Source organism: Corylus avellana, chromosome ca1, assembly GCF_901000735.1.
Source record: "Corylus avellana chromosome ca1, CavTom2PMs-1.0".
NCBI lineage: Eukaryota > Viridiplantae > Streptophyta > Magnoliopsida > Fagales > Betulaceae > Corylus > Corylus avellana.
Window position 1 is genome coordinate 21,360,358 of NC_081541.1, and position 27,893 is coordinate 21,388,250.

The 27,893-nt window shown below is 38.7% G+C and overlaps 1 non-coding gene and 1 pseudogene across 1 annotated transcript; both read right to left on the reverse strand.

Annotated features, from left to right (window-relative positions):
• Positions 1-268: 268 nt before the first annotated feature.
• On the reverse strand, positions 269-375 carry LOC132168306 (small nucleolar RNA R71). The gene has a single exon (XR_009438822.1). It is a non-coding gene; the product is annotated as a small nucleolar RNA R71 (small nucleolar RNA).
• A 14,460-nt stretch (positions 376-14,835) lies between these two features.
• Positions 14,836-14,917, reverse strand: LOC132168302 (small nucleolar RNA R71; annotated as a pseudogene).
• Between the last annotated feature and the right edge of the window lie 12,976 nt (positions 14,918-27,893).

Sequence of the window (27,893 nt, forward strand, 5' to 3'; positions counted from 1 at the left end):
GTACAATAGGCCACCTTCCTGCATTTAGAGGATTAGAGAATGAGGATCCATATGTTCATGTGAGGATTTTTTTGGAAATTTGCGACATTGTTAATACACAAAATGCCCCAGCAGAAGCGGTGCGCCTTCGGTTATTCCCTCTGTCCCTCTGTCCCTACATGATAGGGCGAAATCCTGGCTACTCAACAATAGACCTGGATCTATCACTTCTTGGGATATGTTGCAAAGCAAGTTTTACCACAAGTTCTTCCCAATTTCCAAAATCAATGCCCTCCGTCTACAGATCACCAATTTCAGACAAAAAGAAGGGGAAAGATTCACCGATAGCTGGGAGAAGTTTAAAGAGCTTACTATAAAATGCCCACCCCGCGGGTTTGAGAATGAGGTGCTAGTTCAAATTTTCTATAGGGGACTAACACCAAGTGAGCAAAACTCGCTTGAGACGATGAATGGTAGAGAATTCTTAAGTCTTACTGGGGATGAAGCCTATAAAACTTTAGACGAAATGGCTGAACGAGCACAACAATGGGATTTTCAAGATAGTTGGGACAGACAACAACCCACTCCCAAGACAGGAGGCATTTATGAGGTGAGGAATGATGCTGAATTAAGGGAGGAGTTCAAGGTTCTCAGGCGTCAGTTTGACACTATGGTGTTAAACAAACCATTGAATGTAGCAGATACTTACCAAGTTGATGCATGCGGGTTATGTGATAGTCAAACGCACTTCACTCAAAATTGCCCAACTTTGTCAACAGAGTACCCAACTGAGCAAGTCAATGCCTTCAATGACTACAGAAAACCCACCACTAGACCGTTTTCTGAAACGTACAATCCAGGGTGGCGGAATCACCCAAATTTCTCTTGGAAGCAGAATCAGCCATTGAACCAAAGAGATACCTCCACTCAAGCTCAAAATCAGTTCAGGCCATCTCACCAAGCAAAACCGCCTGTTTATCAGTCTACCACTCAAGTGCCTGCACCACAGTCATCACTGGAAGACATGATGAAAGCATTCATGCAATCAATGGATAAGAACATACAAGAGATAAAGCAAGATATGAAGAATACTACCCTGAGCAATTCCCAAGATATACAAGAGCTAAAAGGTTTCACCAATCAAGCCGTACAGGAAATGAGGAATTCCAACATGGCCAACAACAGAGACATACAAGAACTTAAGCAGGCTATGATCAAGGTAGAAGGACAAGTTGGCCAGATAGCAAATCAAGTGGGGGAAAGAGAAAGAGGGAAGTTCCCTAGTCAACCCGTGCCTAACCCAAAAGGGCAATTTGTGGTTGGAAGTTCCTCTGCCTCTATGCATGGTCAGGAGCATGTACAAGCCATCACTACTTTGAGGTCAGGCAAACAGGTGGATAATCAAGTGGTCATGCCTGAAGAGGCCACTAAGGCTGCAGAAGAGAAGGAAAACCTGGACAAGCCTGCGGAAGACACAAGACCGGACATTGCCATTCCGATTACTGAGGATCCTTCCAAAAAGTATATACCCAAAGCTCCGTATCCAGAAAGACTGAAACCACCAAAGAAGAGCTCGAAGTTCGATGATATTTTGGAAGTGTTCAAGCAAGTGCAGATAAACATTCCATTCCTAGATGCCATCCAGCAAGTGCCTTCTTATGCCAAATTTCTGAAGGATTTGGTCACCATCAAGAGAAAGACGAACGTCCCCAAGAAAGCTTTCCTGACTGAGCAGGTCAGCTCTATCTTGCAATACAAGATGCCTGTAAAGTATAAGGACCCTGGATGTCCTACCATTGCTTGCAAGATTGGTGACAATCGAGTTGAGAAAGCTCTGTTGGATTTGGGGGCCAGTGTAAATCTACTGCCATATTCAATATTTGTTTAGTTGGGATTGGGAGAGTTGAAATCCACTTCAATTACACTTCAGTTGGCTGACAGATCTGTGAAGGTTCCAAGGGGAATTATTGAAGACGTGCTGATCAAAGTTGATAAGTTCTACTACCCTGTGGACTTCATTGTCTTAGATACAGAGACGAAAAATGCAGAAATTCAAGTTCCAATCATATTAGGGCGTCCCTTTTTAGCTACAGCTAATGCGCTAATCAACTGTAGAACTGGAGTCATGAAGATATCATTTGGAAACATGACAGTGGAACTGAACATCTTTGATATCAGCAAGCAGCCATTTGAGTATGAGGAGGTCAGAAGCACATGCTTAATTGAGGAGATAGTAGAGAAAACTGTCAATGAATCAGATATTGAAGACCCCTTGGGAGAATGCCTAATTGCACTGGGAAGTGACATGGCACTAGACACTTTATTGGAACAAGCTGACGCCTTGTTAGACTCAACTCCTGAGATAAAGACAGAGACTACAGAAATTACTTTGACATCGTCCCCTGATCCATCTTCATTAGCAGCTGAGCCTGTCAAGCGGGAGTTGAAGCCTCTACCAGACACCCTGAAGTACAAGTATCTGGATCCTATAGAATCTCTGCCTGTGATCATTGCTGCCGATTTGGATAGTGATCAGGAACATGAGGTGTTAGAAGTTTTGAGAGAGCATAAAGAAGCAATCGGGTGGTCAATAGAAGATATCAAAGGAATCAGCCCTACAGTAGTGATGCATAAGATTCATCTGGAAGAAAATGCTAAAACTTCTCGCGAGCCACAGAGACGGTTGAATCCGACCATGCAAGAGGTAGTTCGAGCAGAGGTAATTAAACTTCTGGATGCGGGAATCATATACCCAATCTCTAACAGCAAATGGGTGAGTCCCATTCATGTGGTGCCGAAGAAGGCAGGGATTACAGTTATCAAGAACAAGGAAAATGAGTTGGTCCCCACTCGTGTGCAGTCAGGATGGAGAGTGTGCATTGACTACAGGAAGTTAAATGCCGTGACAAGAAAAGACCATTTTCCTCTACCTTTCATCGATCAGATGATGGAGAGATTGGCAGGCCATGAGTACTACTGTTTCCTTGATGGTTACTCCGGTTACAACCAAATTCCACTGGACCCCGAAGATCAAGAGAAGACTACTTTCACTTGTCCGTTCGGTACGTTTGCCTATCGCCGTATGCCGTTTGGATTGTGCAATGCACCCGCCACTTTTCAGCGATGTATGATCAGCATCTTTTCAGATATAGTTGAACGTCACCTGGAGATCTTCATGGATGACTTCTCAGTCTTTGGTTCATCATTTGGGGAATGTCTACATCATCTCACATTGGTGTTGGTACGGTGCAAGGAGAAGAATTTGGTTCTGAATTGGGAAAAATGCCACTTCATGGTGAAACAAGGAATTGTTTTGGGGCATGTAATTTCCCACAAAGGTATCGAGGTTGACAGAGCTAAGGTTGATTTGATATCTAACATTCCGCCCCCGTGGACAGTTAAGGAGATTCGGTCATTTCTGGGACATGCTGGGTTCTACAGAGGATTCATCAAGGACTTCAGCAAGATAGCAAGACCTCTATGTAATCTATTGGCAAAAGATGTTCCTTTTGACTTCAACGACAAGTGCCAGACAGCCTTTGAGATTCTGAAAAAGACCTTAACTTCTACACCAATCATTCAGCCACCTAATTGGGGGGTTCCGTTCGAGATAATGTGTGATGCCTCTGATTATGCTATGGGAGCCGTTTTGGGTCAGCGAGTAGAGAAGATTCCGCATGTCATATACTATGCCAGCAAGACTCTGAATGATGCACAACTTAACTACTCCACTACTGAAAAGGAGTTGTTAGCTGTAGTGTTTGCTCTGGATAAGTTTAGATCTTACTTGCTAGGGTCTAAAGTCTTAGTCTACTCGGATCATGCTGCACTGAAATATCTATTGTCAAAGAAAGATGCTAAATCTCGTCTCATCCGGTGGATTCTGTTGCTGTAAGAGTTTGATATTGAAATTCGGGACAAGAAGGGTTCCGAGAATGTGGTAGCTGACCATCTATCTAGGCTGGTTGTCGACTTCAATGAAAATGCTGTGCCGATTGCTGAGACATTCCCTGATGAACAACTTATGCACATATCTCAAAATCATGCACCATGGTTCGCAGACATAGTGAACTACCTTGTCACTGCCCAAATGCCATCACATTGGACTAGGCAAGACAAATCAAAATTCTTGGCTGGGGCGAAGTACTTCTTTTGGGATGATCCTTACCTGTTCAAATACTGCCCAGATCAGATTATAAGGAGATGCATTCCTGAAAATGACCAGCAAAATGTCCTATCTTTTTGCCATGATCATGCATGTGGAGGCCACTTCAGTTCTAAAAAGACCGCGGCGAAGATTCTTCAAAGTGGATTCTATTGGCCCTCCATTTTTCGTGATGCCCATGCCTACTGTTCAGCCTGTGATAGATGCCAGAAGTTGGGGAGCATTGGAAGAAGGAATATGATGCCGCTGAACCCGATCCTTATTGTGGAGCTATTTGATGTTTGGGGCATTGATTTCATGGGTCCCTTCCCTAATTCTTATGGGTATCTTTTCATCCTTGTGGCGGTGGATTATGTTTCCAAGTGGGTGGAGGCTATTGCCTGCAAGACTAATGATCACAGAGTCGTGTTGCAATTTTTGAAGGAAAATGTGTTTGCACGTTTTGGGACACCACGTGCCATCATCAGTGATGGGGGGAAGCATTTCTGCAACCGATATTTTGAGCAACTCATGAAGAAGTATGGTATTACTCATAAAGTTGCAACTCCCTACCATCCTCAGACAAGTGGGCAAGTTGAGATATCCAACAGAGAAATCAAGAGGATATCAGAAAAGACGGTGAACCCGACAAGGAAGGACTGGTCTCTTCGACTCAATGACGCTCTGTGGGCATACCGGACTGCATTCAAGACTCCAATTGGCATGTCTCCCTACCGACTCGTGTATGGCAAGGCTTGTCACCTCCCTGTGGAATTGGAGCACCGGGCTTATTGGGCTATAAAGCAGCTAAATTTCAACCTCACCAAGGCTGGTGAGCAAAGGAAGTTACAGCTAGATGAATTAGAAGAATTGAGGAATGATGCCTACAACTGTGCCAAGCTATACAAAGATCAGATGAAGAAGATCCATGACCAAAACATTTTGAGAAGATCATTTGAAGTTGGTCAGAAAGCCCTCCTTTACAACTCACGTCTGCATCTGTTTCCAGGAAAGCTCAAATCCCGATGGACTGGACCATTCATAGTGCGTGCAGTTTCTACTCATGGAGCCATCGAAATCCAGGATCCTAAGAATGGAAGTGCTCTCAAGGTCAATGGTGAGCGGTTGAAGCCATTCTTGGAACTGGAAATTTCGGAGAGTGAGGAATTGCCTTTGGAAGATCCTACGTCGTCTACTTAATCATCAGCGGTGAAAAGTCTAGCTGAAGACTGTAAACTTAGCGCTTATGGAAGGCATTCCTTTTTCTTTGGTATTTTTAGTCATTTTTTGTGTTGTTTCGTCTATCTTCGTTTTTGTTTTATTTTTGTGTTTTTCAGGACAGGTGTTATTATGAGTAAGTTTGGGGGTCGTCTCTTTGCTCACTCTGGTTCCTTATACCTCTTGGTATTGTGTTTCTGCCTACATTGAGGACAATGTGTGATTCAAGTTTGGGGGTATGGGAAAAACACTTTGTCTATCTTTGTCTATTTATTTTTGTTTTTATTTGTTTAGTTTTATTTGTCTTTTTGTGTAAAAAAATTTGAAAAAAAAAAAAAAAAATTAATTATGCTATGTTTTTGTCAAGTTTGAGTTAAACTGTGACTGTGGTTTGCATTTCATTAGCTTGCTTAAAGGGTTGAACACATCATTATGTCATTTGGAGTCTAAGTCCTTTGACTTATTTTTGGGTAAAAGAGATTTCACTTGTTTTGAGATAAATTTTTATGAGCACATTAGCATGTTTTCTGTGAGGTATGATGTTTGAGCTTAAGCTTGTTCTCTTTGAGATTTGTTGGATGACCTATTGATGAATAACCATTGGCTTGCAAGATATAAAAAAAAAAAATAAATAAATAAAAAGAGAAGGAAAAAGAAAAGAAAGATCATGTTGAGTTTTTCGTTGAGTAACCGGACCTCTTGCCTCATTAAGCATTGAGTGTTCGTGTCAAAAGGTGTGAAATTCAATATTGATTTAAGATATGGCTAGTCTTCGTAGCCTTGTTGACTTAAGTTACTAAGCCCTTAGAGATGTTTTACATCTAGTGCCCTAAAGCCACCTGGCTTGGGAGTCATTGGCCTAACACTTGTTACATGGGTCAATTAGAAAGCTTAAAGGAGTTAGACACTACAAAGTCTGTTAAAAAAAAAAAAAAAAAGTTGCATATCTTGCCTTGGTTGTTTCATCTGTTAGGGATTCTTACAAATTTTATGGAACTTGTCTTGAGTTTAAGCTGAAAGCTTCATGATTGTATGCTAATTACACTTTACACATTTCAGAACATATGAAGTCTAAATTGTTCATTTATGAGTGATTTGATTCTGGATTTCCTTTTGATAGTGATGATGGTGTTTGTCTTTTTAAGTTTGCTCATGAATGAGAACCATGGTTTATGTGAAACTTCTTTTTTGTTAACAACATAGTATTACAATGTTTGTGGGTATCATTCCTATTAAGCCCTCACGAGACTTCACTCGTCCACTAGGGATGCCTAGGGGTTTAAAAGGCTTGTTGCATATGCTAAATGCAATCGTCTCTCCCACGAAAGAGGATTTATGTTTTGCTTTGTTTTGTTTTCATTCTATTTTTTGTTTTGTTTTGCTAAGGGACTAGCAAAAGTTAAGTTTGGGGGTGTTTGATGTGTGCCAAATATTGCATATTTTGACCCCTTAATTTACTTGTGTTAATCCTTTAGCTGTGTTATTATCTGATGTTCTGTGTTAGTTTTGTGTTTTTAGTATTTTGTTGGTGTTGAAGAAAATATACTTTGAGAAGACCTAGATGATGTGGTTAAGTTTAACCAAATCCAAGAAATGGGTAAATCGGATTAAGGATAAGATTGGATAAAATTTCGAATTGGATTCAAATTCAGATTCTACACGTTTCAGTATTTTGATCATAACTTTTCGCTCACATATCCGATTGAGGTGATTCAAGTGGCGTTGGAAAGCTAACTCAAAATACTACAATTCATTGTGAAATATTTTCCTAATTCGGACGTTTACTATTCCAAAATCGTCCCGTAATTAAATGGTACAAACCTGGATGAATTGTATCCGATTTCAACTTGTAAAACCCTAAGTTTTAGGTCTATAAATAGGGAATTATCAGATTAGTTGAGGGGGCTACGAATTTGAAGATTGCAGAGGAGAAAGAAGAGAGTTTAAGGTTTTCCTAACTTTTGAATCTCTACTTTGTGATTCTTATTTGTAAGTACTCGATTTTACATTATGAATTCAATCAATTTTGTTTTGTCTTTCAATAACATGAGAGGCTAAACCTTCAACTAAGGTTGAAGATGAAGCCTCACTTATGATTAGCAACTTTGTTTCATGTATGTAATATTTCCCAATTTAATGGTTTAATTGCTCTATTGTTTTACTTCTAATCAATTGGATTGAATAACTCTTTGATATCTTTTGTGATTCAAGGATACACTTGATGATTTAAGATTATTCAATATAATTGATTGCTTGGTTTTCTTTGTTAAAAATTGGATTTCCCCTGTGATTTATTCTCTGGATACAATTGATGTTTTGATAAAGATTGGATATTTTCTTGTGATTTACGGATACAGTTAATGATTTGATCGAATATTGGATTTCTTTTGTGATTTGGGTTATGAATGGATACATGGGATCTTTTGATTAATTCTTTGAAGCAATAGTAAAACAAACTTAAGATTTATATGTGAGAACTTTGGGGAATATTATAGATCATGAAATTATGTTGTTATGAATTTGTGAGTGTGGATTCTGAAACTTTAGTGTTTCGTCATAAGATTTCAATCACTTTAAATTGCTCATGCTTTTGTTTTTTTTCATTCAAACAGAAAAATCTCTCAAAAATTTGGAACTAGATTAGGATTTAATTAATTTAGATTTAAAATTGTTTGTAAGAATACAATTCCCTGTGGGTTCGACCTCGCACTTGCGATCCATTAACTACAATTGATTCGTGCACTTGCGAGTTAAATAAATTTGCACAACAATGGCCCAGTAAGGCAAAGGCCCATAGCCCAATAACAAACCCTGGGCTAAATCCCTATAAGCGTGGTCCATAATTGATGAAGATCTTGCCCATAGAAGTCATCAGTAGAGGGGAGACAAATATTATCGAGGCTCGGTCACCCGAGGATTGGCTACCCGAGGATATATTCCTCGAGCCTATAAATCCCCTAGGTTCCCGGGGATTATCTTATTGCTACAATCAAGCATAGCTACTAAATCAACTTACGGCATACGAGGGTTGATTCCCATTGAGTTGTGGACTCCCTTCATGATTATCCAATATCATAAGGATAGTGTTAGAGTTCATACACAACCACTACCCTTCATTCAAATCAAGCTACACAGCTCGGATAAGAAGGCTAATAGGCTCAAATAAGATCGAGGATAGAGTCCTAGTCTGGGTAAATCTATTAGCCTATTTATAGGCTGAACCCCAAGTATCAATGGAGACACCGAAATCTTTAGAGAATACATATACTTTTCTCAGAGACCTTACTTAAGCTTCGGAGGGAGATCACGCTCAACACAGGGCGCTTTCTCTTCGTGTTTACCTCATTTAGCTTTTTAGGTTGGATCATGGAAGACGCGTTCACACCATACCAGAAACTGTTCCAACAGTTTCGTGCCGTCTGTGGGAATGATAATTTCGTTTCTCATAAATAATATCCGGTATGGCAGTCGAAATGCACTCCAGCAACCAAGTTCGGGCAAAGGTTCAGCAAAATCACGATGCCCAGCCAAATCAGTAAAACCAGGCTGTTGTGAAAATTTTAATTACTCGCAAGTGTACGAATCGTTTGCAGTAAAAGGATTGCTAGTGCAAGGTCGATCCCATAGGGAATTGTGTTCTTGAAAGCTAAATATATCTAAACTAATTAAATCTTAACCTAGTTTCGACAAAGGTTTTATTTTTGAATTAAAAGAAAATATAAATTAAACAAAGTAAAGTAGTCAAAAGATAAAATACTAAGGTTTTGGAATCCATACTCACAAAATCATAGCAACATATTTCATGTTCATCAATATTGTCCGAAGTTCTCATAAATAAAATCTTATATATGTTCTACTATGCTTCAAAGATTAATCAAATCATTCACTGAATATGTTCTTTGCACAAATCACAAAAGATATCCAGTTTAAATTAAATTATCAAATGTGTCTGTAAATCACAAGAGATATCCAATTTAAACCAAATCGTCATATGTATCCGTAGAACGAAACACAATGAATATCCAATATTTTGATAAATAAAAATCCAAGCAATCAATTGAATGAAACTGTCTCAAATCATCAGATGTATTCGTAAATCACAAAAAATATCCAAGAATCATCTCAATAATTGATTTGAAGTAAAACAATTGAAATACTAAAAGTCAATAAAATCGGATAATATTAACTTACGTGAAAATGATGTTGCTCTTCATTGGTGAGGCTTCATTCTCAACCTTAGTTGAGAATTTACTTACACATGACTATGGAAAATAAATCCTAATCCTAACGAAAAACTAAGCTAAAGGGGAGAAAAGGTGTGGAATTTCGGACTATGCAGCACCATATTATTATCTAATGTCACCCTATTTATAGGGCTTTTCTAGGGTTTTCTTGGGACTTTAACCTAAAAAATAGCTGCTGGAACATGTCTGATAAGTGGTCCATCTGGACTGGCCTTTTCAGAGTCTAGACATGCATCCTGAGTGGGCTCAATCACACAATGCGTGTGATGAGTGCCAAATATTGCATATTTGGACCCCTTGATTTTCATTTGCTAAGCCTTTTGCATTATTATTTTATGATGTTTTGGTTAGTTTTGGTGTCTTAGTGTTTTGCAGGTCATTGAGAGAAAAATGTGGTCTTCATGTGAAAATTGCAAAAGAAGGGGAAAAAGTTGAATTCTGGAAGCTGGATCGAGCGCATGGCACCCACGCTCGATTGCATCTACGCTCGAGCATAGAAAGGGAATGCTCGGGTGCACACCCGCATACTCCCAAGCAAGCAATGCCCATGTGCTACGCCGTAGAAGAGCTTAAAGTTGCACAAGTGGGATCGAGCCCACCTAGGGTGCGCTCGAGTGCACTCGTTTGCCCTGAAAAACCCTGAAACCCTAAATTAGCTTATAAAAGTCATATTTTTCTAGGGAAACGAGGAGAAGCCACCCAAGGGGCACCGTTCAGTGTAATTTTTGACTTTATGACATTTTGTAGCTCCGAAACGATCTTCCTTTGTAAGTTTCTTTGTTTCCATGAATGCAATTAGTGTTTCTATACTTGTAGTCATGAGAGGCTAGAATCTTCAACTAAGGTTGAAGATGAAGCGTCACCATTGGTTTGTTTGCATATTTGTATGTTTTGTTTATACAATTTTGACCTTTAATGTAATGTATTGCAGGTCATTGAGAAAAAAATGCGGTCTTTATGTGAAAATTGCGAAAGAAGGGGAAGAAGTTGAATTCTGGAAGCTGGATCGAGTGCAGGGCACGCACGCTTGATCGTATCTGCGCTCGAGCGCAGAAAGTTTCTTTGTTAGGATTATGTAAAGTGCCAAAATATACATAGTTTAGCCCTTAATTTACATTTGTTAATTTCTTAGTTTTGATTATTTTGTGATATTTTATTTCCTTTTTGTGTTTTTTGTGTTTTATAGGTTTTTGGAAGAAAATGAAGTATTCTAGAAAGTTCGAGCATAAAGGATAAAATTGGAAAAAAGCTAAAAGTCTTGGATCAAGAGGGAGAGCCCAGCCAGTGCGCTTGAGCGCACATTGCTTAGGCTCGAGCGCATATGCACTCAAGTGTGCAACACTAGAGATCGATCGCAGGAGTGTGATCAAACACACCACCCATGCGATCGAGTGCACTCGGGCGCTGGAACTCTCAGACACGCAGCAAGAGTCCTTTTCCTTCCCAAACTTGGATTTCTAGGTCCTAGTTGTAATAGAACCTAGACCTCCAAATTTCCTAGGATTACTAGGGCTTCTAGGACTCTCCTAAGCCCTATAAATAGACCTCTAAGCCTCACAACTCAAGGGACCATTCAATAGACAAATTTTTATATGCTTGCTAGGAGAGGAGAATTTGGAGGTTCTTTCTTTTCCCTTTATTTTAATTATGTGTAACTAAATACTTTAGTAGGGCCATATTGAAGCCCCAATTATGTTTCTCTAATATTTCAATATTGACGCCTTTGTGATAATCATATGATCATGCTTAACTTGATTAATTCCTGTTTTATCAAATTCTTCATATGAATGTGCCTGATCAACGTAAGCATGTGGTATGGATTAGTTATTTAAGTTAATTTGGATGACCGAGTCCTGGGCTTAGTTGAGTGACAAAAGAATCTCCTCAGGGGTTCTTGGGTTAATCAACATGGAAAACCGGGAGCAGACACCCATGCCCTAGGTTTCATGTTTTTTTCGATTTTCACAGATTTATGCTTTCTTAAAGAACAACTTTGTAGTCACCCATGCTAAATCCTTTAAGAAAGAAAAGAATTAGAGTGGACACCCAGTAAAATCAATAGCTTAAGGAGTAGACACCCATGCCCTTAGGTTGGCAAACATTAGGTAATCTTGATATGATTTGAGCATTGGCATATTGTTATATTAATTGAGTATGATTAGTGGTGGATATCAAAGCCCTACCCTTTCAATTATCTTTATTTCTTTTTGAACATATCAATTTCGTGACAATCAATTCTAAACAAAATCGACAATCCTCGTGGGAATGATCTCGTATTTGCCGCACTATACTATCATTTGATCTTGTGCACTTGTGAGTTAAAACTTACCAATTATTATCTATTAAATTTGGGAGTATTTGGCACAACAAGTTCTTGGTGCCATTGCCGGGGATTGTTTAATTTTGTTTAGAATTTGTTTTCCCTTAGGTAATTTTATTTAATTTTAATTTTCTTATTACTTGGTTTCTTGAATTTTAATTCCGTTCTGCAGTGGTGCGATCAAGCGCAATGCTATAGGGCAATCAAGTGCAAAGCCAAACAGCTACACCGAAGACACTGTTTTTTCCTTTCTTTTTTGCAGTTCTGCCTCGAGTGCGATCGAGCGCACCAACCAGTGCGATCAAGCACACTATCAGACAGCACCTATGTTCCAGCACTTCAGGTAGTTTGTGAGTCTTACTTTTTATTTTTGTTTTTATTTTTCTTTTGTTATTTAATTTTCTTTTTGTTGTTTTACTCATGTGGGGAAACATTCGGACACCCCATGAACCATGTTCATATTGCCATAACCCTTATCACCATGTTATAGATTGTCCTTCAACAAGACAATTTTTTAACTATTCTTATAGGCATATGAACACCTCATTTTCTAGACCCGGGGATGATGACTATTTGGATTCCTATAACCTAACATGGAGCCAATAGTTCAATTTCTCATGGCAAGCTCAATTTTCTAGAAATCCTCCTCCACAATTTGATGAACCGCACTGATGAGTGCCAAGTATTGCATATTTGGAACCCTTAACTTGTATTTGTTAAGCCCTTAGCTTTGTTATTTTCTAATATTTTCGTTAGTTTTGGTGTCTTAGCGTTTTGCAGGTTGTTAAGAGAAAACTGTGGTTTGAAGGGGGAAATTACGAATAAGTCAAAGATTTCTGGAACTGCGCTCGAGCGCGGGGAAACCACGGTTGAGTGCACGTCCACATCAGTCCTAACAAGCAGCGCACGTCCAAATATTTCTAGAAGTGTGCCCGAGTGCAGGAAGACCCGAGCGCACCCATTGTGTGATCGAGTGCACTCATGCTGACATGGCAGCACCGAAACCCTAGGTTTTAGTATATATTGAATTATTTTCTCTTGTAACGTTACGTTGGGAGGCGCCGTTTAAAACCCATTTTTGACCTATTGTCGTTCTTACACTCTGTCTACGTTTCTCTTTGTAAGTTTTATGTTTTTTATGATTTCAATTCATATTATCTTAAGTTTTGTCAACATGAGAGGCTAAAACCTTTAACTAAGGTTGAAGATGAAGCCTCGTCATTGATAAACAGTCACGTTCTTGTTATTTTATTTATACAATTCCGATGTTTAATCGAATTGTTGTTCAAATTCAGTTCAATTGTTTGATTAATTTCATTTGATTGACTGTTGTGACTCTTATTTATAAAAAACTTGAATATTTAATGTGTTTCATCCATGGATACATCGAATCATTCGATTGAGAACGGATATCTATTGTAATTTGTATATCAAACATATATAGTGGATGATTTGATCTCAATTGGGTATTTGTTGTGATTTATTTAACGGTTGGATTCATCGAATGATTTAATATGCATTTTTATGGAACTTTGAACAATGTACATGACTTATTTGTTTGTCGGTTATGTGTGTAAAATACAAGAATGTGTTGTTTGATTTGGCGAGGTGGATTCGGAAAGCCATATTGTTTTTCTATCAATTTTTTTTCATCATTTAATTCAGTTTATTTTATTTTTGCACGACAAAGAATAGACAATTGCGGACCTAGGTTAAAATAGGATTAGTTTAAATAGAAATTGATTTTCACGACGCACATCCCTGTAGATCGACCTCGCACTTGCACACACTTTATTGCAAACGACTAGTGCTCTTGCGAGTATCATTTTAAAACTCACAAGAAGTTTTTGGCGCCGTTCCAGGGGAATTGTTTGTCTTGTGAAAATTGATTTTTTATTTGAATTGATTTTATTTTTCTACTAGTTTAGGTAGATTTTTGTTTGATTTTCTTTTTCCAATTTTATTTTATCTTTGTTTGTTTATGTGATTATCTAACAATAAAATAAAATAAAAAAATTGTGTCTGATTTGTCTGCAGTTTCGGTGAATTTTCGTCCCTGCCAAGACACTCGAGCGCACCTTCGTAGGCTCGAGCGCACTCGTGCCCAAGTCAACAAGTATCACGCACATTTGTGCTCGATCTTTCCAAGCTTGAGCTCAAGCACAAGGCAGGCGTACGCTCATGCGCAAGTCACTTCGCTCGAGCGCACTAGAAACAACTAAGTAGGAAAGTTTTTCATTTTTTCTTTTTGATTTATTTAGTGAATAGTTGTTTCTGTTTTTGTTTTGTTTTTTGTTTTTGTTTTCTCTCATTTTGTGAATATTTTTTTTCTTGTTAGTTAGTTTATTTTAGAGTTTTTGTTTGGTGTATGCTTGGTTGGAGATCCTTGAATCTAGAGTTGATACCCTTAGATCCCGACATTTATAGAACCCTTAGGAGAAATTGGAGAGCGCCAGTTGAGATGGGAGATAACATACCATCAAATGTACATGAGGATGCGAGAGCTGAGAATGTGGAGCAAGCTAGAGCTTGGAATGTAGATTGCACTACATCCCTTAAGGATTTGTTTGCACTCGTTGTGAGTAACTCCCCTTCATGCATAGTGTTGCAACCAACCATTGCCACCCATTTTGATCTGAAGCCACAAGTCATCCAACTCCTACCCTCGTTCCATGGCCTGGAACTTGAAAATCCTTACAATCATGTAATGAAATTCAAGGACATCTATGCCACTTTCAAGTTTCAAAATTTCTCTAAAGAGTCTATCCACCTTAGACTCTTCCCTTTCTCTCTACACGATAAAGCCAGGGCATGGTTGAATTCCAACTTGCCCGGATCAATTACATCTTGGGAAATCTTGTTAAACAAGTTTTACAACAAGTTTTTCCCGATGTCGAAAATGAATGAGAGCCGTAAGGAGATTAGCTCTTTGACTCAGGAGGAAGATAAGAAATTTTCTGAAAGTTGGGAGCGTTTTAAGGATCTGCTGATAAAGTGCCCTCCTCATGGATATGAGAAGTGGAGACTCGTTCAGTTTTTATACCAAGGATTGACTCCATCCAACCGTAGCATGATCGAGTCTATGAACGGGGGACATTTTTAAGTGTGATAAGGGATGAAGCGTACACGGCATTTGACAAGTTGTTCGACAACTCACAGTAGTGGGATTTTTCAAGTTGTCGGGACCGGTCCACCCGTACTCCCAAGAAAGGAGGCATCTATGAGATTAAGGAGGACACTGGTTTGAGGATAAAGATAGATGCCCTCACCAAGAAGGTTGACTCTCTTGCTGTGGGCCAGTCCATCAATGCTGCCAACACTTTCAATGTTGATTGCCGTTCCATCTGTGCTAGTCCTATGCACTTAGCACAGAACTATCCGTCCATGCCAGCTTTTGTCGAGTATCCTATGGAACAAGTGAACGCTTTCAATGACTATCAGAAGCAGTCAAATGGACCATACTTCAAGGCATGCAATCCAGGGTGGTAGAACCACCCTAATTTCTCATGGAAGCAGAACCAATCGGTGAATCAGGGAGGAGCCCCTCATCATGCTCACAATCAATACCCTTCCAAATTTCTTCCACCGGTTCCGACTAATGGTCGCTCGGCCCAGCCAGCGCCATCACCTGCTTACCAAGCTCACACTCAAGTGCCAACGTCGATTTTACAGTCATTGGAGGAAACTCTAAAGGACTTTGTGAAGATGACTGGCCAATCCATCAGTGAAGTGAGGAGCGCGACAATGGTAAACACCCAAGTGATTGCCAAGCTAGAGAGTCCAATGGGTCAAATCGCAAGTCACTTGGGTGAAAGAGAGAAGGGAAAGTTCCCTAGCCAGCCCGTGCCCAACCTGAAGGGATAGTATGCGGTTGGAAGTTCTTCGGAACCTATGCATGGACAAGAGCAGGTGCAATCGATTGTCACACTTAGGTGAGGGAGACAAGTGGACAATCAAGTGGTTCTGCCTGAAGAGAACCCTACTGTGCCACAAGGGCAAGAGAGTGGCAACAAGGAGAAGAGAGATACTAAGCCATCTAAAGCCAAACCAGCTGTTGAGGATCCTCCTAGGTCATTTGTGCCCAAAGCACCTTACCCTGAAAGGTTGCGTGTACCTAAGAAAGGAGGGAAGTTTGAGGACATTCTGGAGGTGTTCAAGCAAGTCCAAATCAATATCCCATTTTTGTATGCCATCTAGCAAGTGCCGTCATATGCCAAGTTCTTGAAGGACTTGATAACTGTCAAGAGGAGGACAAATGTCCCAAAGAAGGCATTCCTGACCGAGCAGGTTAGCTCAATCCTACAATGCAAGTTGCCCATCAAGTACAAGGACCCTGGGTGTCCTACTATTTCTTGCTAATAGGAGTCAGTCAAATTGAGAGGGCATTATTGGATCTTGGAGCGAGTGTAAATCTTTTGCCCTACTCAGTCTACTTATAGTTGGGGTTAGGGGAATTGAAACCCACATCGATGACACTCCAATTGGCTGACAGGTTAGTGAAGGTGCCACAAGGAATAATTAAGGATGTTTTGATCAAGGTAGAAAAGTTTTATTTCCCCACGGATTTTATTGTGCTAGACACAGAGCCGGTTTAAAATGTGGGGATTCAAATAGCAGTAATCCTAGGGCGACCATTCTTAGGTACGGCTAACGCCCTGATAAATTGTAGGACGGGGGTGATGAAGATTTCCTTCAGAAATATGACAGTGGAGCTGAATATCTTTGATATCAGCAAGCAACCACTAGAATATGATGAAGTGAGACATGTATGCTTGATAGAGGAGATCATGGAGGAGACTGTTGAAGATTCAAGCATAGAGGACCCCCTGAAGGCATGCCTTGCTTAGTTTGGAGATGATTTGGATTTGGACAAGTTACTTGAGTAGGCAGATGCGATTTTGGAGATTGCCCTTTTGGTGAGCAGTGAAAAGGAGGGGACAGCAGTACCTAAGCCTCTCAAGAAGGAACTTAAACCTCTATCGGACAATCTTAAGTATAAATCCCTCGGTCCAGCAGATTCTTTGCCAGTGATTATAGCTTCGGATTTGGTTGATGCTCAAGAAGAGAAATCATTGGACGTTTTAAGTGAGCAAAAGGAAGCTATCGGCTAGACTATTGACGATATCAAGGGGATTAGCCCCTCGGTGGTAATGCACAAGATACATTTGGAGAAGAATGGCAAGCCATCGAGGGAGACACAGAGAAGGCTCAACCCAGCTATGCAGGAAGTCGTGAGAGTTGAAGTGATCAAGCTGCTAGATGTAGGTATGTTGTGCCAAATACTACCTAAATTAATAGATAATATTTAGTACGTTTTAACTCGCAAGTGCACAAGAGCAAAACAATAGTATAGTGCAGCAAGTACGAGGTCGATCCCACGAGGATTGTAATTTTGTTTTGAATTCGTTAAAATATCAAATTGTCACAGATTTGATATTAAGAAAAATAAAAAGATATAAAGATAAAGTAAAGGTAAAGGCAGGGCTTTGATATCCACCACTAATCATACTTAGATAATATAACAATATGCCAATGCTTATGAGGTATAGGGCATAGGCGTATACTCCCGGTTCCCCATGTTGATCAACCCAAGAACCGCGGTGTGGATTCTTTTGTTACTTTTATTAAACCCAGGACTCGGCCATCCAAATTGATTTAAGTAACTAGTCCATACTACATGCATAACAAGATCATAACAAGATCATACACATATGAGGAATTCATGCAAGCAGGTATTAATCAAGTTAAATAGCACAACATGATCATTACAAAGGCGCCAATATTGAAATATTAAATAAGCATAATTAGGGCTTCAATCTAGCCCTCCTAAAGAGTTAGTTACACATAGTTAAAATAGAAGACAAGAGAAAAGGTAAGAAATAACCGAAACCGCTCCTAGAAGTAGCCTCCAAATTCCACTCCCCAAGTTGTGCCTCTTCCAAGGATGTCCCCTAAATTGTCTCTTGAATTGTGAGGCTTAGAGGTCTATTTATGGGGCTTAGGAGAGTCCTGCAAGCTCTAGTAATCCTAGGAGTTTCGGAGATTTAAGTCCAAGTCCAATTAGGATAAAGAAAACCCAAGTCCAAATCGGAATAGGATTCGCCCAAAATTGCGGTCCCATCTGGCGGGGCGATTTTGGCCTTACGACGCTCCGAATTGGGAAAATGATATTTCACAATATTTGTATAATTTTGAGTTAGCTTTACAATGCTGCTTGAATTACCTCAATCGGATATTTGAACTAAAAGTTATGGTCAAAATACTGAGATATGTTCAGAATCCAATTTTGCATCCAATCCGATTTGACTTCAATTTGAGAAATTTCAAATTAATCCTTTCCTTTATTTGATTAAACTTAACCATGATTGGCTAAGCTTAACCATATCTTCTAGGTCTTCCCAATTTGCCCTTTAAGCTTGGAATTTTTTCAGAAACGCATTCTTTTCTTCCAAAAACCTATAAAACAAAGAAAATACAAAAATGAAGTAAAATTGCATGAATTAACTAAAACTAAAGGATTAAAACATGTAAGTTAAGGGCTAAAAATATGAATATTTTGGCACTTAACAAGGTATTATATACCCTATTTCTGATAGCAAGTGGGTGAGCCCGATTCATGTCGTCCCAAAACGGTTTGGATTGACAGTAGTAAAGAACAAGGATGATGAGTTAGTGCCAACTCGTATTCAGTCAGGATGGAGAGTGTGTATACCGCAAGTTGAATGTTACCACCAAGAAGGATCATTTTCCACTCCCATTTATTAATCAAATGGTGGAGCGGTTGGTTGGGCATGAGTACTATTGCTTCTTGGATGGTTATTTTGGATATAACCAGGTCCCTGTGGACCCTAAAGATCAGGAGAAGACGACGTTTACCTATGCTTTTGGGATGTTCGCCTATCGTCGCATGCCCTTTGGGTTATGCAATGCACTCCCTACTTTTCAGTGGTGCATAATTAGTATTTTTTCTGATATGGTAGAGCGTTTCTTGGAGATTTTCATGGATGACTTCTCTGTCTTCGGTTCATCATTTGAGGAGTGTCTGCAATGCCTCACTTTGGTTTTAGTACGGTGCAAGGAGAAGAACCTGGTGCTTACTTGGGAGAAATGTCATTTCATGGTGAAGCAAGGAACTGTATTGGGGCACATCATCTCTCATCGTGGGATTGAGGTTGACAAAGCGAAGGTGGATCTGATCTCCAACCTTCCACCACCACGTACGGTGAAGGAGGTTCGTTCTTTTCTAGGCCATGCAGGATTTTACAGGCGATTCATCCAGGACTTTAGCAAGATTGTGAGGCCCTTGTGCAAATTGTTGGTGAAAGAGACCTCGTTCATGTTTGATGAGGATTGTAAGCAAGCATTTGGGGCTCTGAAGAAGATTCTGACGTCCACACCCATTATTCAGCAACCCAACTGGGGTGTACTGATGTGATATTTTTGTGACAAAAAAATATCAATTATAAAAATAATCACTTGCAATAGGACGAATCTTTGTAGGATACAACTATAGAGAGGGTTTCGAACCTCAAGGACTACAGGGGTTTTGTTATCAAATTCAAAAGATCAAAATTAACTTAATTAAAAGGGGAATTGATTTGATTTTCTTTAAAACTAAAATGCATGAAAATAAAAGAGATTTAAAATAAGAGAGAGAGTGTAGGGTATTGACTTCACCTCTATCCGTACAACAATGGCTAATCATAATTAATCCCATAAATTCATTCTATGCATGTTATAAATAAACAAGAAACTACCTTAGTAAAGAATAAGCATAATCTATCTTCGGTTGGCTCAGATCGTCCACCTAATCACTAAGTTGCGGTACGATCCGTCTTTCCTAAGTATAAATTATCAAATTCTTTAACAGGATACATACAATCAATGAATAAGTGTTACTCATCTTCGGTTGGCACATACTGTCTACCTAAATTACACTAAATTAGGGTGTAGTACAATCCGTCTTCCCTAGGCATGGCTTATCAAATCCTATTGATCATATGTCAATTAAACCCATTGTATAACCATCATTCTCATAATCACAGAAAACAAGAATGATTTGAGATCAACAAAAGTAAAATACTTTCTAAGACAAGAGAAGAATTTCACAAATATTGATTTTGGAATTTAAGAACAATTGCATTTAATAATTAAGAACAGAATCAAAAGGTAGCAATTCTCATAGTTATACAATCAACATGAATAAATTGAAAATCTAGAAATTAAATACAATCAAACCATTGTGCTTGGATACGGTTACATCAACACCCCACGAAGGGATTTAGCCGCTCATGATCTTCTAAGCTCCAAAGACAATTTTTTGATTTTTAGCTCTAAGAAGCAGTGTGTCTTTTTTCTCAATGCTTAGAGGCCTATTTGCTATAGTACTTTTGCTACAGCACTTGAAATGCATTTTGAGCCCAAAATCAATGATTTTCTTGTATATTTATTAAACACCTAGAAACACAAAAACAAAACAAAATAAAAAAAATAACAATACTAAGGAATTAACATATGCAAATTAAGGGGCTTGCATGTGCAACATTCGGCGCTTATTATGTACCTTTTTAGATTATGTGCGACGCTTCAAACTATACAGTTGGAGCTGTTTTGGGGCAGGTTGTTGATAGACTCCCCCATGTCATTTACTATGCGAGCAAGACTCTGAACAATGCACAACTCAATTACTCTACCACTGAGAAGGAGTTGTTGGCAGTTGTTTTTGCGCTGGACAAGTTTAGATCCTATTTGTTAGGATCCAAAGTCATCATCTACTCAGAGACACGGCATTGAAGTATGTTTTTTCCAAAAGAGATGCTAAATCTCGTCTTATCCAGTGGATTTTGTTACTTTAGGAGTTCGACAAAGAAATTCGGGACAAGAAGAGTTCCGAAAATGTGGTGGCCGATCATTTATCTAGGTTGACTGTGGATTTTACTCAAGATGCCACCCCCATCTTTGAGACCTTTCATGATGAGCAATTGATGGACATCGCTCACACTACTGCACTGTGGTTTGCTGATATAGTAAACTATCTTGTCACCGGCCAAATGCCTTTGTATTGGGGGTGGCAAGATAAGTCCAAGTTTTTGGCCATGGTGAAGTACTTTTTTTGGGATGATCCTTATTTGTTCAAGTAGTGTTCCAATCAGATCATTAGGAGGTGTATACCTGAGCATGACCAATCCAATCTCATCTCCTTTTGTCATGATCATGCTTGTGGAGGCTACTTTAGTGCTAAGAAGACCGCTGCAAAGATTTTCTAGTGTGGATTTTATTGGCCTACCTGTTCCATGACTCTCATGCATAGTGCCGCATGTGAGCGTTGCCAGAAGCTTGGGAGTATTTCTTGGAGAAATATGATGCCCCTCCACCCCATTTTGATTATTGAGATTTTTGATGTGTGGGGCATTGATTTCATTGGACCTTTCCCAAACTCCTTTGGTTTCCTCTATATCCTTGTTGCTGTGGACTACTTGTACAAGTGGGTGGAGGCTGTTGCATGCAAGACCAATGACCACAAAATTGTGGTCTAGTTTTTAAAAGAAATTATCTTTTCTCGTTTTGGTACGCCTTGAGCAATCATAAGTGATGGGGGCAAGTATTTTTGCAACAGGATTTTTGAGCAGCTAATGACAAAGTATTTCATTATGCATAAGGTTGCCACTCCTTATCATCCACAGACGAGTAGACAAGTGTAGATTTCAAATCGCGAGATTAAGAGAATTTTGGAGAAGGCTGTCAATCCTATAAGAAAAGATTGGTCTCTGCGATTGAATGATGCATTGTGGGCTTATCGTACAGCTTTCAAGACCTCGATTGGCATCTCTCCATATCGTCTTGTGTACGGAAAAGCATGTCACCTTCCTGTGGAGTTGGAGTATAGAGCATACTGGGCCATCAAGTAGCTGAACTTCAATATTACGAATGCTGACTCACAAAGGAAGCTCCAACTCAATGAATTGGAGGAGCTGAGGAATGATGCATATGATTGTGCAAGGTCATACAAGGCAAGGATGAAGAAGGCTCATGACCAAAGCATTTTGAGACGATCTTTTGAGCTTGGTTAGAAAGTCATTCTTGACAATTCACGCTTGCATCTTCTTCCAAGCAAGCTCAAATCTCGATGGACAGGCCCATTTATCATTCGGTCCGCTCAAATCTTGATGGACAGGCCCATTTATCATTCGGTCCATTTTTCCTCATGGGGCCATTGAGATTGAGGATCCAAAGAATAGTAACACATTTAAGGAAAATGGACAAAGGCTGAAACCATTCTTGGAGTTGGAGAGTTCGGATATCGAGACGACACTGTTGGAGGATCCTAGTGATGGTCGTCTATTATGGAGAGTCTGGTTGAAGACTGAAAGCTTAGCGCATGTGGGAGGCAACCCTCATCTTTTTATTCCTTGTAATTTGATCTTGTTTGTTTGTTTTGTTTTTGTGTTTGTTGTGTTTTTTAGGACAAGTGTCTTCTATTCAAGTTTAGGGGAGCGTTCTCATATGTTACACCCGACTTGCGCCGCCCATTTCGGTACTGTATTTCTGGACACATTGGGGACAATGTGTCAATTTAGTTTGGGGGTGGGGTAGACATTTTCTGTCTTATTCTTGTTGTTTTTGTGGACATTTTCTGTCTTTTTCTTGTTGTTTTTGTGAAAAAAAATAAATAAATAAAAATTTGGTGCTATGTTGTTGATTGGGCATGAGTAACACCTATACCATGGTTTGCATGTCATTTGTTTGTTTAGCATCTTGAACACAACATATCATTAGGAATCTAAGTCTTTTGAATCACAAGCACACTAGCATATAATATGTGAGGTATAAGATTTAACTTGATTAGGGTGTGTCTTGAGATTAGTAGGATGAAGTGTGATGAAACCTTGACTTGAATAAAAAAATCAAAAAAAAAAAAAAATTAGGTTGAAGCTTTTCATTGAGTAACTAGACCTTATGCCTCACTAAGATATAAGTGTTTGCGTAAGAAGATGAGAAATTCAATTTGGTTAATTGTATGGCTAGTTTGGCTTTGTAGCCTTTTTGACTTGAGTAATTAAGCCCTTAGGGATGTTTCTACATCTAATGCCCTAAAACCATTTGGTTTGGGAGTCACTGGCCCAACACTCGTTACATAGGTTAATTAAAAAGCTTATAAGAGCCGAGCATTGTACAACCTACACAAAAAAAATGCATGTCATGATTTAAGCCTTGGCTGTTTTCATTTGAGTGAATTCCTATAACTTTTGAAGTACACCAAACTTTGAGAAAAATTGAAGCCTCATGATTGTATGTTAGTCTCACATTGCACTTTTTGGAACAAGTATTGTCTCAAAATTCCATCTTTGATATTGAATGATTTGTGGTTGACTTGATTGTGGTGTTCATTGTGTTAAACCTGCTCATGATGTGAAAACCATGTGTTTGTGTGGAAATCTGTGTTTGTCAATGACATAGTGCTTAAAATGTTTGTGGGTATCATTGTTGTTAAACCCTTAGGAAACTTCACTCGTCCTCTAGGGATGCCTAGGGGTTTAAAAGGCTTGTTATATATGCTAAATGCAATCGATTCTCCCACGACAACGGGTTTATATTTCATTTTCTGTTATGTTTTTCATTTTGTTTTGCTAAGGGACTAGCAAAACGTATGTTTGGAGGTTTTTGATTAGTGCCAAATATAGCATATTTGGGCCCCTTAACTTATATTTGTTAAGCCCTTAGCTTTGTTATTTTCTGATATTTTCGTTAGTTTTGGTGTCTTAGCATTTTGCAGGTTGTTAAAAGAAAACTGCGGTTTGAAGGGGGAAATTGCGAAGAAGTTAAAGATTTATGGAAGTGCGCTCGAGCGTAGGAAGACCACGATCGAGCACATGTCCACATCAGCCCTAACTTTAAGCGCTGTGCCGCAGAAGACCTGAAGACCCGAGTGCACTCGAGCGCACTCACGCTGACATGGTAGCACCAAAACCCTAGGTTTTAGTATATATTGCATTGTTTTCTCTTGTAACATTACGTTGGGAGGCTCCGTTTAGAGCCCATGTTTGACCTGTTGTCGTTCTTACGCTCTGTCTACGCATCTCTTTGTAAGTTTTATGTTTTTATGATTTCAATTCACATTATCATGAGTTTTGTCATCATGAGAGGCTAAAACCTTCAACTAGGGTTGAAGATGAAGCTTCGTCATTGATAAACAATCACGTTCTTGTTATTTTATTTATAAAATTCTGATGTTTAATCAAATTGTTGTTCAAATTCAGATCAATTGTTTGATTAATTTCATTTGATTGAATGTTGTGACTCTTATTTATAAAAAGTTGGATATTCGGTGTGTTTCATCCATGGATACATCGAATCATTCGATTAAGAAAGGATATCCAATGTGATATGTATATCAAACGGATACAATGGATGATTTGATCTCAATTGGGTATTCGTTGCGATTAGTTTAACGGTTGGATTTATTGAATGATTTAATATGCATTTTAACGGAACTTTGAACAATGTACAAGACTTATTTGTTTGTTAGTTATGTGTGTAAAATACAAGAATGTGTTGTTTGATTTCGCGAGGTGGATTCAGAAAACCTTAGTTTTTTTTCTATCAATTGTTTTCCATCATTTAATTTAGTTTATTTTATTTGTGCACAACAAAGAATACACAATTGTGGAACTAGGTTAAAATAGGATTAGTTTAAATAGAAATTGCTTTACACAACGTAATTCCCTGTGGATCGACCTTGCACTTGCACACACTTTATTGCAAATGATGGTCAATGGTCAATCATACTCCTTTCTTAGCCACACTGAGGCCAATATGCAGCTACTAGAATACATTGCCAAATTAGAAGCATACCAAGAGGAGCCATCTCCCACCTATTGGCCTCCACAGTACCAAGAAGAGGAGCCATCTCCCATATATGATCATTCATATTCCTGTCTTAGCCCCATTCTGCAGCAATCCATTTTCTAGATAGAAGCTCTTGAAGAGGAACCATCTCTCATCAATTGGTCTCAACATTATCATGAAGAGGAGCCATCTCTAATCGATTGTCCTCAACAATATTAAGAAGAACCACCTCCTCCGAAGAGTTCTGCCTTAGAAGAAGCATGTTATGCCTTAGAAGAAGCAAGTTCTACCTTAAAAGAAGCGCTGTCAGTTTTTAAGCGATCATTTGAAAGGATAGAGGCTCACCATAAACAAAAAGCCGATATCTTCAAAGAAGAAGAAGAAGAGTGCCAAAGTCAGCTGTGGCTAATCCTAATGGACACTACATGGAGGATGAATGCACTTATTATCATGAGCAATCTATCACCACAAGTGGGAGTGAAGAAATGGTTGAAAATCAAGTGGAAGAAAGGAAGGAGGAGCAAATTGATCCATAGGAGCCACATCTGGAAGAAGAAGAGAGCACTAAAACTTCTTCAACATTAGCTCTTATTCCTGAAACACCAAGAAGCCAGGAGAGTAGTCTGTTAGAGCTACCAAATGAGCAAACTGAGGGCATCAAGATGGAAAAACTCCCTGAGAATTCTCCTTATATTATTACAGTTCATGATTACCTTTCACATGAGAAACCGTTTGAGTAGACTTAGAGTAGTCCACCCTAATCTACAGACATTTGGAAGTACCCTGTAATAGGAAGAGTTCATTCTCTTTGGTGCAAGAGAAGAAAAGACTGTTGCTTCAAGTTTAGAAAGGGGACAACAATCTAGCTTAAGACAGTAAACTTAGTGCTCATGGGAGGCACCCCACAGCATATGATTTTTATTTCTTTGTTTATTTGTTTTTATTTTATTTTCATTTTCATTTTATTTTGTTTTTGTTTTCCATTGTTACTTTAGTGTTATGTTTTTCAAGGACAAGTATGCTTGCATTCAAGTTTGGGGGTGTGCTAGGAGCCATACCAATCCAGACAGTTCTCCCTCTCCGAGGTCAGATCTTTCCATGCTATATACACATTGGGGACAATGTGTAATTTAAGTATGGAGGTATGGGGGACCTTTACACACATTGCACACACTTTATCCTTATTTTTCCTTATTTTTGTTAATTATCTTTGAAAAAAAAAATTGCATGTTCATATTTGTCTTAAAATTTGGTTGATTTGGAAAAATTGTGATTTGATTTTCATTGGTGAGCTTAAAATTTTGAACACATGATCTGATCATGGAGTTTTTAAGTTGGTTACTTACTTTAGGCATTTGAGAATTCACATGTTTGATCTGATTTGACATAAGCACATTACCACATAATTTGTGAGGTATGACATGAGAGTTTGTTGTATATGTTTTAATGTCTTGAGGAGGCTAGGAGACTTGTTAGATGGATACTTTGGCAAAATTTTTAAAAGAAAAAAGAAAAAAAAAAAAAAATCATTGACAAGCTTTTCACTAAGTAACTAGACCTCTTGCCTCATTAAGCAATAAGTGTTCACGTCAAAAGGTGATGAATTTTGATTTGGTTAATGTCATGGTTAGTTTGGTTTTGTAGCCTTTTTGACTCGAGTTACTAAGTCCTTAGGGGTGTGTTAACACCTAATGCCCTAAAACCTTCTGGTTTGGGAGTCATTGACTTAAGACTCGTTACATGGGTCAATTAGAAAAGCTTAAGGGAACCAAATATTGCACAGCCTGACCAAAAAGGAAAAAAAAAAAAGAAAAAAAAAAAGTTATGCCCTAGTTATTCATTTTGATGGGGATTTCAGTAAACTTTGAGATATTGAGACACTGCACATTAGAAATAATTAGAAGCTTCATATTTATGTGATAGTTTCACTATACACTATTTCGAACTTGTGATGCCTTAGCCTGTCTTTTGTAAGTAATTAGACTTTAAAATTCCAATTAATTGAGAAGATAGAGTTCATCTTTTTAAGCTTGCTAATGAATGAAAATCATGGTTTTAAGTGATACTTAAATTTTTGGATAACATGAACTTTTGCATAATGTTTGTGGGTAACATTCCTGGATAACCCTCACGAGACTTCACTCGTCCTCTAGAGAATACCTAGGGGTTTAAAAGGCTTGTTCCATACGCTAAATGCAATCGTACATCCTACGAAAGATGGATTTATCTTTTTCTTTTATTTTTTTTATTTTTTTATTTTGTTTTTAGTTTAGTATTGCTAAGGGACTAGCAATATGTAAGTTTGGGGGTGTGATAAGTGCGAAAATATACATATTTTAGCCCTTAATTTACATTTGTTAATTTCAGAGTTTTGATTATTTTGTGCTATTTTATTTCCTTTTTGTGTTTTCTGTGTTTTATAGGTTTTTGGAAGAAAAGGAAATATTTTGGAAAGTTCGAGCATAAAGGACAAAATTGGGAAAAAGCTAAAAGTCTTGGATCAAAAGGAAAAGCCCGGCTGGTGTGCTCAAGCGCACATTGCTTAGGCTTGAGCGCATATGCGCTTGAGCGCGCAACACCTGTGATTGATCGCAGGAGTGCGATTGAGCACACCACCCATGCGATCGAGCGCACTCGGGCGCTGGAGATTATTCAAACACGCTGCAAGACTCCTTTTCCTTCCCAAACTTGGATTTCCAAGTCCTAGTTGTAATAAGACCTAGACCTCCAAATTTCCTAGGATTACTAGGGCTTCTTGGACTCTCTTAAGCCCTATAAATAGACCTCCAAGCCTCACAACTCAAGGGACCATTCAATAGACAAATTTTTATATGCTTGCTTGGAGAGGAGAATTTGGAGGCTACTTCTAGGAGGGGTTTACGGTTCTTTCTTTTCCCTTTATTTTAATTATGTGTAGCTAAATATTTTAGTACGGCTAGATTGAAGCCTTAATTATATTTCTCTAATATTTCAATATTGGCACCTTTGTGATAATCACAATAACTTGATTAATTCATGTTTTATTGAATTCCTCATATGAATGTGCCTGATCAACATATGTATTTAGTATAGATTAAGTCAATTTGGATGATCGAGTCCTGGGTTTAATAGAGTGACAAAAGAATCTCCTCACGGGTTCTTG